Consider the following 13,618-nt stretch of genomic DNA (forward strand, 5'->3'; position numbering starts at 1 on the left):
CCTTAATGTAAACACGTTGGCAAGGCGTTCGGCTGAGGCAGCCAAGGAAGACGGAGAGGCAATTTTATTTTTGTTGTTTAAAAAGAAGCAGCTGAAGGAAGGGCCTTTATGTCACAAGGAGACTCTGCTGTTCGCCACAAGGCTGCGCCCAGGGAGCCGGGGGCTGGGGCAAGAGCAGGGCAAGGAGACCCCTGTTGGGTAGAGCCAGCCCAGGAGGGGAAGAGGAAGGAGGGATCCGCCATTGCAAGCCCCCACCCTGCTCTGCACGCTCCGTGAACCCACCTAAGGCCTCTCAAGACCCCCCCCCTTGGGAAGCAGCATCGCCCCGTCACAGTGGGAAGGGCCTTGTCCCTGCTCACCCGGCCGGTAAGGAGCAGAAGCAGAAGGAAAGGGACCAGCCCTCCGAGGTGAGTAGCGATGCTTCTGGCAACCAGGGAGACCAGGAACAAAGTCGTCTGAGGCCGGAGTGGTATGGGGTTGGTGTGTCCCCCGCTCTGTGAGAGTAGCCATGGACCAAGCTGGGGGCCCGAAGTCCCCCACCACCCAGTACTGACACATGAAGAAGCACCAGGTGAGGAGAGAACTGGGTCAAACACAGGCCTAGCTGCTGAAGGCCCTTCTCTCTCTCTCTCTCTCTCTCTCTCTCTCTCTTTCTCTCTCTCTCACACACACACACCAACATACCTCCCTAGCCCGGCCCCTTCTCTACATTCTGTAAATACCAATACACATAAACACAGAGAATCACCCTTCCTCTTTGGAAATAACTTTGTGGGCCTGAACCCCCCTCCAGCTGTTCTCTTACTCGGTCTCCGAAGCTCTCCCAGCACCCTGTGTCTGCCCTGTCCCCGGGCAGAATTCACGTTCCCTCATCCGAGTCCCCACAGCCCCTTTTCCCACACTCACCACAATATATGATATTTACTGGTTAACAGGCCAGTGTCCCTTTCCAGAATGTGAGAATAAAGGCAATTTCTTATTCACCTTTGTATCCTGAACACTTAGCACAATGTCTGACGCACGGGGAGCACTCAGAAATGTCAGTCAAAGGATTCGGTTCGGCAACTAAGGATTGAACAGTTACTGTGAGCTGGGTGTTAGGGCTACGGTGATAAGGAAGTGAGGAAGAAGGCATTCCCTCAAGGAGCTCACAGTCTTGGGGGGGGGAGGGGCAGACAGTTAGGGACCTACAGTCTGGTGAGGGATTTGGTGGGTCAGAAGGGCATCCTGAAGGCTCCCGATCTGGGGAGGGAGGCTCTGGGAAGAGGTGAGATCTCAGCCAAGACCTACGAATGAGTGGGAGTATCTGAGAGAAGAAAGAACTGTTCGAGGCACATGCAGCATCCGGAGGTGAGAGAGTACAGAATGTTCCAGAAACTATCCTATCGGCAGGGCTACAGCACAAAGCATGCCAGGTCACCGAGCAGTAGAGGATAAAGGCGGGAAAATTAGCACGGATCAGACACTTCCTTCAGTCAGGCAATCGATGCACACACAGGAGGTGAGCACCTTCTCTCCATGAGGTACTGTGTAAGGGCTGGGCTGAAGTGGCGGGGGAGACGTACAGTCTCTGCCCTTATGGAGCTTACAGTCTAGGGGGAAAAAAAAGTAAACACAAGAAATACTTTTAAAAATAAACTAGAGGGGTGCCTGCGTGGCTCAGTGGGCTACACCTCTGCCTTCAGCTCAGGTCATGATCTCAGGGTCCTGGGATTGAGTCCCACATCAGGCTCTCTGCTCAGCAGCGAGCCTGCTTCCCCCCAACACACACTCTGCCTGCCTCTCTGCCTACTTGTGATCTCTCTCTGTCAAATGGATGAATAAAATCTTTTTTAAAAAGTGCTCTGGGGGGGGGGCGCCTGGGTGGCTCAGTGGGTTAAGCCGCTGCCTTCGGCTCAGGTCATGATCTCAGAGTCCTGGGATCGAGTCCCACGCCGGGTTCTAGGCTCAGCAGGGAGCCTGCTTCTCTCTCTCTCTCTCTCTCTCTCTCTGCCTGCCTCTCCACCTACTTGTGATCTCTCTCTGTCAAATAAACAAATAAAAATCTTTTTAAAAAATAAAATAAAATAAAAAGTGCTCTGGGGCACCTGAGTGGCTCAGTGGGTTAAAGCCTATGTCTTCGGCTCAGGTCATGGTCTCAGGGTGCTGGGATGGAGCCCTGCATCGGGCTCTCCACTCAGCAGGGAGCCTGCTTCTCTTCCTCTCTCTCTGCCTGCCTCTGCCTACTTGTGATCTCTGTCTGTCAAATAAATAAAATCTTTTTTTAAAAAATGCTCTAGAAGCTACAAATGAGTCTAATCAGAGTATCAGCAAAGAAAATAATAGGGGCAAGAAGCCATGACGTGAGAACGATGAGAGACCCAAGGATGGACCAACAGTGGCTGTGGGAAAAGCAGGTGGAGAGGCTCTAAACAGAGGGGACAGTATGTGCAAATGTCCTGGGGCAGGAGAGAGCTTGGCCTGTCCAAGGGCTGACAGGGCAATGAGGGTGAGACACAGTGAGAAGAGGAAGAATATCAGCGAGGACAGGGTCAATTACAAGCAACAGAAGTCTTCCTAAAAAAGTGACCGGAACCATAAAGACATCTATTATCCCACTTAAGGGAGATAGTAGATCACAGGGTAGATTCTGCCATTCATCCATGTCTTTGAGGACCAGCCCCCGTCGTCTGCCACCCTCAGTGTTGGCAGCGTCCCCCCTCATGGTGTCCAGAACCACATCCTCACCCAACATCTGAAATGCAGCAAGGGTACCCTAGAGGCATCACCCCTATGTACAACTCTCTCATGAGGGCAACACAACCTTCCTACACATGGCCAGCAGACACTTCTAAAGTCCTAAGGCACAGAACCAGTCGCACACCCACCCTGAAGCCAGTCACTGGCCACGGAGTCGCAGCATCCCGTGATGAGCTCAGATTCACCAGGGTCACCTCCTGGAGTAGAGGGGGAAGGGGGAAGGGCTTGTCTCCCCCTAGAAATTACACCAGCTCTTTCACGAAAAATTCTCCCAGTCTGAACACAATCGGGCCTCTGCTATAATGGAGGGTGGGAGGAAGGGTTGTAGGCAGGACAACCAATCAAGAAGAGCATATAAGCTAAGGCTAGATAATCTCATGGATGGCCGGATCACACAGAGCCTTATAAGGCACAGCAAGGAGTTAGGATTTTATTCATTATCCTTAAAACCACTGAAGGGTTGGAAGCAGAGGAGTAACATGCGACATCTTATGTTTTTAAAATGCCATGTTCTGTGAAGACCAGGAAGCAAAAATGGAAGCAGAGAGATCAATCCGAAAGCTATGGTCCTAGGTCAGAGATGATGGAGGCCTCAGCTGGTAGGTGGCAGGGTGCATGGAGAGAGGGGTATAAATATGAGACACAAGGGGCAGTACACTGGCAGGACTTCGTGGGACAGGAGATGTGAGCTGAGACAGGAGAAATCAGGGCTGACTCCCATGTTTCTGGCCTTGCAAAGTGGTGGATGTCATTTACTGAGATGAGGAAGATTTAGGGAGACAGAGATCTGGAAAAAGAAATCAAGAGTTTGGGTTGTTAGGTTTTTACATATATATGTTTGTAATACCTGCAGGACATTCAGATGGAAAATTCGAGTACACAGATAGAATTGCAAGACCAGAGATCAAGAGAGAACTCTGGAAGTCATCACTGGATAGTATTTAATGTATCTAATGTATTTAATGCTTGGCGACCAGTGAGCTTACCTGGCAAGACCACAGGGCGCAGAAGTGAGGACAGAGGAGAAGGCCTGGGGCCAACACTGGGGATGCCCCAATATTTAGACAAGAGTAAAGGAAGAACAAGCAGAGGGGGTGGGAAGGGTGCCAGGGGAGTATCCTGTCCAGAGCCTGGAGAAAGGGTCTCCAAGCAGAAGAGGGTGTTACCTGCTGTTGAGAAGCCAAGATGAGCAGTGTCCACAGGACCGGGCCACGTGAAAGCTACCAGTGGCCTCCCCAAGCTGGGAGGTGGGGGGCAGAGCAGTAGGGACAGAGACCAGACTGAAGTGGACAGGAGAGTGACTGGTGGGGGGGGGTGTGAAGGAGTGGGGACTGAGTGTGCCCACATTGTTCTCAGTCACTGGGCCAAGAAAAGGAGCTGAGCTGGAGCTCAGTGTCTCAGTAGGCAGTGGCAGGTGGCTTTCTCCGAGATGACCCATAAGAGGGCACGCCCCCATATGCTGCTGGACCCATCTCGGCGGGGAGGTGGGCGAGAAGGGGACAGGCGGGGATCCAGAGCACACACGGGAGGCCCCGCCCTCGGAGCTCTGGCTGGGCTGTGTGAGAGCTGCAGGCTTGCAGGTCTCGGTGGGGAGAGGAGGACGCTCCATCCCAGACCTTCCGGGTCCGCCTCCAGCTCCAGGGTGCGATGCTGAGCTCAGCCTGAGGGCGCTGGGCAGAGCAGGGAGGTCCCAACTGAGAGAAAGTAAGAAAGGGAGCTTTGGGGTGCAGAAAGGGAGTCCACTAGACAAAAGCATAAGATAGTAAATCTTCAAAGGTTATGAACTGAACTCTGATTTTTCAGTCCGGTGATCTCCCCCGACAGCCAAGGGGGTGGAGCCTTGAGTAGGGGATCGGTCGGGAGAGGGGCGCAGAATTCATCCCTGAAGAGAAACAGGGACCTTTCTGTAGGAATCCCTGCCTACCATCTCTGAAAGTTTGTGGGGAGCCCCGTCTGAGCCAGACAGCGTGGCCCCCAGGGCTTACATACAATTTCTGAGATGCTTCATCTTCATCTCTAAAAGATGTGTAATTGGCACCGGGTTCTTAAGCTCGAACATAAAGTTTTCCTGTCCCTAAAGCCCCTCTGTCAAGTACCTAATGACCTGTAAACCACTTACATAAACTAAAAGAGCTTCGATTTTAAAGAAAGTAGCAGCAAAGACTTCAGTAAAGTGATGGGTCTTTTGGTAACACCAACGGCCTTGACCTCGTGGGTTTTCCTAAAGAGAGGCCCACCTGTTCCCGGAGCTCGTGGTCAGAGCAGCCCAGAGGTGGCTTGTACCCATAGCTCTTATTTCCTGGGACACTGACACACATCTGCTCAAATTAATTACTCTTCCAAGATCTCTCCCCTGACTCATCTGATGGGAAGAAGAGCTCCTGTGCCGGCAAATACAGATGAGGAGGGGAGCTCAAAAAGAGACCCAGCTCAGGAACTGTACAGCCCAGCAAAACAAAAGCATAGCCCTTTGCTGGCACCAAAGATGGGTGTCTGTGAGCCTCAGTCCAGAGGCAAACACCACGGCCGCATGGGATGAAGACAGCGGAGAGTTGTGTGTGAGTGTCCTGACCCACGGAACTCCCAAGAAGAGGGGGCAGCGGAGGGGAGGGAGGGAGGAGCAGAAGGGGGTACGGGGTGCAGCCCGATTATCTGGGTTCACCCTTCCAACATGTTGTTCATCTAAACCCCTGACACGATCAGTGCTCTGGCTACCGTGAGACCGTACCAAGAGGACGGGGAAAAGTGACTTGGAGTTGAAGAGTTGTTCGGATGCATTAGCGCCCTTGCCCAGCAGGGGGCCCAGTTGTGCCCAGGCCCACCTGCCAGAGCCCAGCTGGAGGCTTGGGAAGGAGGAGGAGAGAGCTGGTCCTCAGATACGGCTGGATCCCCCAAGTGTGATGACTTGCCTCAGTTTACCCCTCCAGACAAGAAGGACGCGCGTGGACAAGCCAGAGCTCTTGTGACTTAACCGCTGAACGCACCGCCTCTTAGCAATTACCAGCACAATGTGGGACTGTCTCAAGGCTTAGGTCAGGGTCAGGCAACAGAAAGCCAAGGAAGGGAGGGAGAGAGAGAGCTGAGGACGAGTTAAGGCAAGGCTCTTAAAAGCTCCTTAACCTCTCAACATCTTCATTTAACCAGACTGTAAAATAAAGACAGCGATACCTACCTCCAGGGCTGCTGAGAAAATCAATAACGTACATAAACGGCCTAGCAGGTGCCTGGCATTGGTAGGTACTCCCCAAATAAAGGTTAGATGGGCCTGGAGAAAAGCGACCCTGTGGCACGAAGGGCCTAAGATCCCACGGACATGGGTCACTCAGTCGTGTCTGAGTCACTGTATGGTCAGGCTTGGAGTTCCTGAGACCCGAATCCAACTCAAGGGAAGGAACGAAGCCTATGTGTGCATCCACTATCCCTCTACAATCAGACTGAGTGCCAATCATATGTCAGGCCCTGTGCACAGCCTAGAAAAACAGCAGCGAGGTGATAACCACCAGGCAGCAGCAGGTAGTCCCCGGACATCAGGATGCAGGGAATCCATACAAGAATTCGTCTGGGACCAGAGATCCAGGCCACCGGGCTGATCCACACAGCCAAGGACCCCTTCTGGGGAGGAAGGCAGAAACTACAGGATGATTTCACTCTCTCCCCGGAAAAGACAAAGTCTGAGGCTGTGAGGAAATGCTCAGCCCAGGCCAGGTGAACCCAAGAACTCTGGTGCTGAGGCCTGTGGGTAAGGGCAGGCCAACTGAGAAGAATCAGGAGCAGGGTAAGGGGCAGACGACTGGGTGGAGCTGAAACACTAGAGAGAAAGAAGAGAAGGCCAATGGGAATTATTCTTTTATGGATGGAAAGGCCACTGAAACCTCCTGGCCCCAGACCCTGACCTTCAGTATAGGTACGTCCTTGAATTGGCAAGATGCATCAGTAAGAAAGACCAGGGTCCAGAGCCAGCTCTGTCCCCCCTTTGGCTGCATGACCCTGTGACCCTTACCTCCCTCTCTGGCCTTGGGGGTTTAGGTAGAATGACTTTTGAGGCCCCTTCCTGCTCTTACCTTTCAGGAGTGAAGGAGGCGGAAGCTTACATCTGAAAATGCCAGCTGCCCAGGCAGGGCTGTGTATGGGTCCCTCCGGCCCTTTAGGCTATCAATACCTTTTAAATATATATTAAAAGAGACCAATGCGCTCTGCCCTGCTGAGGAGAGCCTTGATTGTGGACAAAGAGGCGAGGCTGGCAGGAGGGCAGTGAGAGGCCCAAGGGGATCCTCTATGGGAAGGGTCATGTTTTGTCTTCTGAGATCCTCCTGCAGGCAGGGAGTGCATACAAGAAATGCTCCCAACGTTAAAAGGTCAAAGGCTCAATGCCTCTGGCATTTTTTTTCAGACATTCTGAGCACTGTCCTCCAGCAGCTGCGCCTAATTCAAGAGGCTCAAGAGAATGGGGTAGTCAGCACTGAGAATGTTCCAGTGGCTAAGCCAATAGGAGTTCCGGAGACTTTATCCTCGGCCAAAAGCAGGTGTCTCCAATCTGTCAAGCCCTTCCTAGACAGGTCTTCACTATTCAGAAGTCAGGGTTAAGGGGAGGATTTTGAGCTCTGCTAGGAAGAGGCCAGGCACTGAACACCGATAGCCTACAAACTGTTTTGTCTGGCCTGGGCAATGAGTTAAAATTATATAGTACAGTGGCTCTCCCAGACCAGCAGTGTACATATTACCTGGGAACTCGATAAATATGCAAATTTTCTGACTCTCTCCTGAATAAGAAACTGTGGGGCTGGGCCCAGCAGCCTGTGTTTTCACCAGTCCTCTTCATGACAGGGGTACTTGGTAAAGTCTGAGGACCACTAAGGTAGTATAACCAGATAGGGGTCACTCTTGGGCTCCAATGCAAGCTGTTGAACAAGCATTGGCTTCCGCTTGGCCTCCCCGCTGCATTCAGATTACCATCCCACTGGGCCCCACACTGCGTCTGTCTTTGGGGACCCTTGGCAGGAAAGGGAGTTTGGAACTGAGCAAAAGCTCTTGGTGGTCCATCAATAGATAAATGGATAAACAAAATGTCCACACAATGGAATATTATTCAGTTTTTTAAAGGGAGGAACTTGAAGGCATTATGCTAAGTGAAATAAGCCAGAAACGAAAGGGCACATATTGTACGATTCCACTCCTATGAGGTAGCTAGAGCAGTCAAATTTATCGAGTTGGAGCAGAATGGTGACTCCAAGGCCTGGGGGAGGGAGGCATGGGAGTTAGTATCTAATGGGTACAGAGTTTCATACTGGAGAGGTGAAAGGTTCTGGAGAAGAATGCTGAAGACGGTTGCACAGCAAAACCTCTCTGAATCATCTACCTGTATCTCCCCATTACTTCCAGAAGAAAGTCCCAACTCCCTTTAATTTTTGTTATGGTGTTAAAAAATACATATCATAGAACTTACCGTCCTAACCATGATAGGCACACAGTTGAGTCGTGTTAAGTATATTTGCATTGTTGCGACACAGATCCCCAGAATCTTTTCTTCTTGCAGAACTGAAACTCTATACCCATAAACAACTCCTTTTTGCCCCTTCTCCCCAGTCCCGAGTAACCACTGTCTAGGAACTTGACTATATGCCTCATATGAGTGGAATCATACCATATTTATCCTTCTATGACTGGCTTTAGCAAAACATCCTCAAGGCTCATTCATGTTGTAGCATGAGACAGTTTGTCCTTTTTTAAGGCCAAATAATATTCCATTCCATGCATAGGCTACATTTTGTTTATTAATTCATCCATCAATAGACATGTGGTTTGCCTCTACCTCTTGGCTATTCTGAAGAGAGCTGCTATGAACACAGGTGTGCAAATATCTCTTCAAAACCTGCTTTCAATTATTTTGGATCTACACCCAAAAGTGGGATTTCTAAATCATATAGTAAGTCTACTTTCAATTTTCCGAAGAGCTGCCATACTGTTTTCCCACAGTGGTATACCAATGGTGTACAACTCCATATCCCTATCAACACTTATTTTATTTTTCTCATAGTAGCCATCCCAATGAGTGTGAAGTGATACCTCATTGTGGTTTTGATCATACTTCCGATGATTAGTGACATCAAACACCTTTTGATATGCTTATTGGTCCTTCATCTTTGGCGAAATGCCTATTCAAGTCTTTTGCCCATTTTTTAACCAGGTTGATTTTTTTGTTGTTGTTGAGCTGAAATCCCAATGTTAACAAGAAACCCAAGGCCCTTCCAGAAGGCCCGGCCAATGTTTCGCTCTTATCTCTCATTATCCCCTACACCAACAGTTCTCAACAGGGGTGCAACTTTGCACACATGTCTGACAAGTCTGGAGACATATTTGGTTTTCACAACTTGGGGGCTCAGGGGTTTGGTATGACTGGCATCTCGTAGGTAGAGACCAGAGATGCTGCTAAGTATGCTACAATGCCAGGGCAGCCCCCATAACAAAGAATCATCTGAGCCAAAATGTTGAGAACACTGGCCCTACTCTTCCCTTACACCAAACTCTTCCATTCATTATTCCAGACACTTTGACCTTGGCTTCTACCCTTGACCTTCTGAAATGCCTCCCAGACCACCCTGCAGACTGAATCCTGCAAACCCCACTCCTGCTGTAAGACCTTCCTCACTAGGTTAGTTAATTCACAGTAACTCCCTGACCTCTGAAAACCTACTCCAGACGAGCCCATGAAGACTTTATACAATGCTTGCCGCCACCCACTCCAGGGAAACCCTATCCCCTTTGGTGCGTACACACAGCGGGTACCAGGTTTGCAATTACTGATCAGTTGCCAGGCAGTAAGGAAGGCAGTTGACTGGCAGGGTGGTCACCTCACCCTAACATTTTAACACCAAGAACATCATGCTGCAAGAAGCTCCTGCCCCAAGAGACCCCAAATCCAAGCACCCAGAAGCCTGAGGACCAGAAGCATGCAGAGAACCCCACCTAAGTTATTTCACCTCCCTCTGGATTCTGGGTATCCCCAAGAGCAGGCCAAATCCAGCCCACGAGCAGAGATAGCTACTCCAAACATCTGTTTCGCTCACCTCCAGCCACCTGCCCTCCTGAGCCTGCAGGCCCCTGGTCTGTGTGCCGAGGCTCACAATCGAGGATGATAAACTGAATTCAGGAAAACGATTTAGCAAACCCAGCAGCCAAGCGACTGCCAGCGGTTTTCCTACAGAGCCCTGCAGGGCTGGAACAATTACACCATATCAGTTTGGAATTAGAAAGATCTCTTAGATGCAGCCAGTTGCTCCAGCAGCAGCCTCCTTGTCCAACAAGGCCACGCTCCACCCCCTCGACTGGAAAGGTGACTCACCCACCTCCCTCGGCCTGCTCCCTCCCCCGGAAGACTCCCCTAGCACCACAGCTAACCAGCACCTGGCCCAGGAACCCAGCAGGCTCCAGAGGGCAGGCCAGCCTTGCAAGCAGGATCTAAGATGAATGAGCTGGGCCTGAACTTTAATTCTGAGCAGCTCTGAACTTGCTCACTACCCAAGTTACCAAACCAAACACACCCAGCCCTACCTAGAACCCCATTCTGGAAAGATCGAGGTACTAATTCCACAGGTCTAACACTGTGTTAAGTGATTCGCATATGCCATCCTATTAACATCATTATCCCCATTTTGGGTGACAGAGACTTTTAGTAGCTTCTCCCAGGTGACACACGCAATAAATGGCAGAGCTAGGATTCAAACCTTGAGGCGTCCGATCCAAAGCCCTGTTGTTCTGTCCATGTGACATTATGAGAATCCTTTTTTCTGCATCAAAATGGCTCCATGGTTCCCTCCAACCGCTCATCCCCGCCGCGCTGCCTTCCCCGGGGGCCTCTCACCCGTGATTGTCAGTGTCATTTCATTAGGCTTCTTTTCACTCCAGTTCCCATTATACCATCTCGGCCTGGCGTGGTAAAGCAGCGCCCATCATAAACATCAGCTTGATTATAAGCAGAGACTGTTGCCACTAATAAATAAGCATGTGTAATGTATACAGAGGGAGAAAGAGACACCTCTGTATTTTCAGTTTTGTAAAGACAGATCGCCTCGATTGTTTAATCAATAAAAATGCCTCTCTAACTCCTACTGTTATTACAAAGCAATTTCAGACAGAGTGAAAAAGAAGCATCACATCTGTATTCCTGTCAGGACAGACAGGGTCTGATTAGGCCGATGGATGAAGGATCAGACCCAGCCGCCGTCCACTGGAGGCCTGGCTCTGGTCCCCCCTCGCTGCCCGGCCTGAGTGGACAGGAATGAGCAGGTGCCTTGATTTTAACCGCACATCAGGATCGCAAAGCACAGAGAACCATCTACATTGTGGGGTTTGATCTAATCAGGGATCCCGAGGGACAAACACACTCCACAGGTCAGAAGAAGGGTAGACTGGCTTGTAGTGCAGAAGGAGGGAGCCCTAAGAGAGGAGGGCACTTGCCCTAAATGTCCTCACTGCCCCTCTAACCTCCCATCCCTCCCACCACTGCCAAGTGCACACATCAGCTTGTCGTAGGCACCCAACTCCTCCTCCCTGACCTTCCCCCTTCCTCTCTCCAGGTCCCCACTTGTCACCAGGGCCCTGGTTATTTGTCTGAAACAGACATGTGAGGGCAGAGGCATATGGTCATGACCTCGCAGAAAGTCTGTCACTGCTTCACCCTGGGTCTCCATGAGGAAGTTTAAACTCTTCTCTCTACACAGCAGCTCTTCCTGAGTTGGCCTTGTCTTCTCCCAGACTCAGCCCCGCCCCATCCTCCCGATCGTGCCTTTCCTCTGGCTGCTCCAAACGCTGCAGGTTCCCTAAGACCCCCGCGCTTCATACTCCTACACCTGTGCACATTCTGATCCTTCCCCGGGAGTGCCATGCCCCAGGTCCTCTCTCCCACTCGCTCATTAAGACCCACTCACCTGGCCCCCTTGAAGCCCCTTCCGTGCTCCCGCCCTTACTCTTTGCCCCAGAGCCCTGCCCCCCTCGCACAAAGCTCTATTGCTACACTCAGCACATGGCACTCTCAGTGTTGGCTTACCTGTCTCTCTGCACCAGTGACTTGCAAAATTTGTATCTCCAGCCTTTACTTCTGCCCTGAACTCCAGACTCCTTTGTCAGCTGTCTCCTTGCCAAATGCTCTTATGCCTCATGGGCTTTTCCAAAGCATAACTCTCAACTCCCAAACTTGTTCTCCTTTAAGTTCCCCCATCTTGGAAAATGGCACCATAATCCTACCAGATGCTTGAGCCAAAACTCAGTCAACCTTTATTCCTCTTTCTCCCTCGTGTTCCACACCCAAACATAAGTCCTATCAATCCTAGCTCAAAAACCTATCTAATGTAAAAGTCATTCAGTGGAGGAAGGGTAGTCTTTTCAACAAACAGTCCTAAAACAACCGGTTATCCACTTGCAAAACAAAACAAAATACGAACAAATGAACAAAAAAACCCTTAACCCTTACCCCTCACCATATTTTTAAAAATACCTCTAAATGGATCATGAACCAAACAATCAGATCTAAAATTACAAAATTTCTAGGGGCGCCTGGGTGGCTCAGTGGGTTGGGCCGCTGCCTTAGGCTCAGGTCATGATCCCGGGGTCCTGGAGTCGAGTTCCGCATCGGGCTCTCTGCTCGGTGGGGAGCCTGCTTCCCTCTCACTCTCTCTGCCTGCCTCTCTGCCTACTTCTGATCTCTCTCTGTCAAATAAATAAGTGAAATCTTTAAAAAATAAAATAAAATAAAATTATAAAATTCTTAGAAGAAATTGTAGGAGGAAATATTTGTGACCTTGGATCAGGCAATGAGTACTCAGACACAATACCAAAGCACAATCCATAAAAGAAAAAACTGACAAATTAGACTTTATCAAATTAAGGACTTCTGCTTTTCAAGATTTTATGTATTTATTTCAGAGAGAGAGGGATCACAGGTAGGCAGAGAGGCAGGCAGAGGAAAGGGAGAAGCAGGCTCCCTGCTGAGCAGAGAGCCCGAGGCAGGGCTTGATCCCAGAACCCTGAGATCATGACCTGAGCCGAAGGCAGAGGCTTAACCCAGTGAGCCACCCAGGCACCCCAAACTTCCGCTCTTCAAAAGGCACTGTCCAAAGAATGAAAAGAATATAGAGCAGTTGAAAGCAGGATCTCAAAGAGATATGCTTACACCCAATTTTATAGCAGCATTAATCACAACAATCAAAAAGTATAAGCAAGGGGCTCCTAGAGGGGCTCAGTCACTTAAGTGTCCAACTCTTGGTTTTGGCTCAGGTCATGAGCTCAGTCAGGGTCATAAGCCCCATGTCAGGACTCTGCACTCAGCAGGGAGTCTATTTAAGATTCTTTCCCTCTCCCTCTCCCCCTTCTCTCGCATGTGTGCACATGCACTCTCTCTAATAAATGAATAAAAATCTTCAAAAAGTGTAAGCCAATCAGATGTCCACTGACACACGAATGGATAAAGGAAAGGTGGCATCTACATACCCTAGAACATCATTTAGCCTTAAAAAAAGAAAGAAAATCTGTCACAGGCTGTAACATGGATGAACCGTGAGGACACTATCTTCGGTTAAATAAGCTACTCGCAAAAGGATAAATATTGTATGATTCCACTTAACGAGTAGCCAGATTCAGAGAGGCAGAAAGAATAGTCATCACCTGGGCCTGGAGGAGTAGGAAATACAGAGCTGTTGCTTTACGGGTGAAGATTTCAGTTCTGAACGGTGAAAAGTGCCCTAGAGGCTGGTTATAATAACGTACCTGTATTTAATGTTACGGGACCATACACTTAAAAATGGCTATGATACTAAATTTGTGCTCTGTGTATTTTACTATAATTAAAAAACATAGAAACACAAAATCTAGTCCATCAAGGTAAGAT

General features: G+C 49.8%; 1 protein-coding gene across 7 annotated transcripts in view; it reads right to left on the bottom strand.

The window, feature by feature from the left end:
• The window catches only part of GRIK4 (glutamate ionotropic receptor kainate type subunit 4), a 410,580-nt gene that overhangs the window by 341,556 nt on the left and 55,406 nt on the right, over window positions 1-13,618 (bottom strand). The window lies entirely within an intron of this gene.

The sequence above is a fragment of the Mustela nigripes genome, chromosome 1 (genome assembly GCF_022355385.1).
Source record: "Mustela nigripes isolate SB6536 chromosome 1, MUSNIG.SB6536, whole genome shotgun sequence".
Taxonomy (NCBI): domain Eukaryota; kingdom Metazoa; phylum Chordata; class Mammalia; order Carnivora; family Mustelidae; genus Mustela; species Mustela nigripes.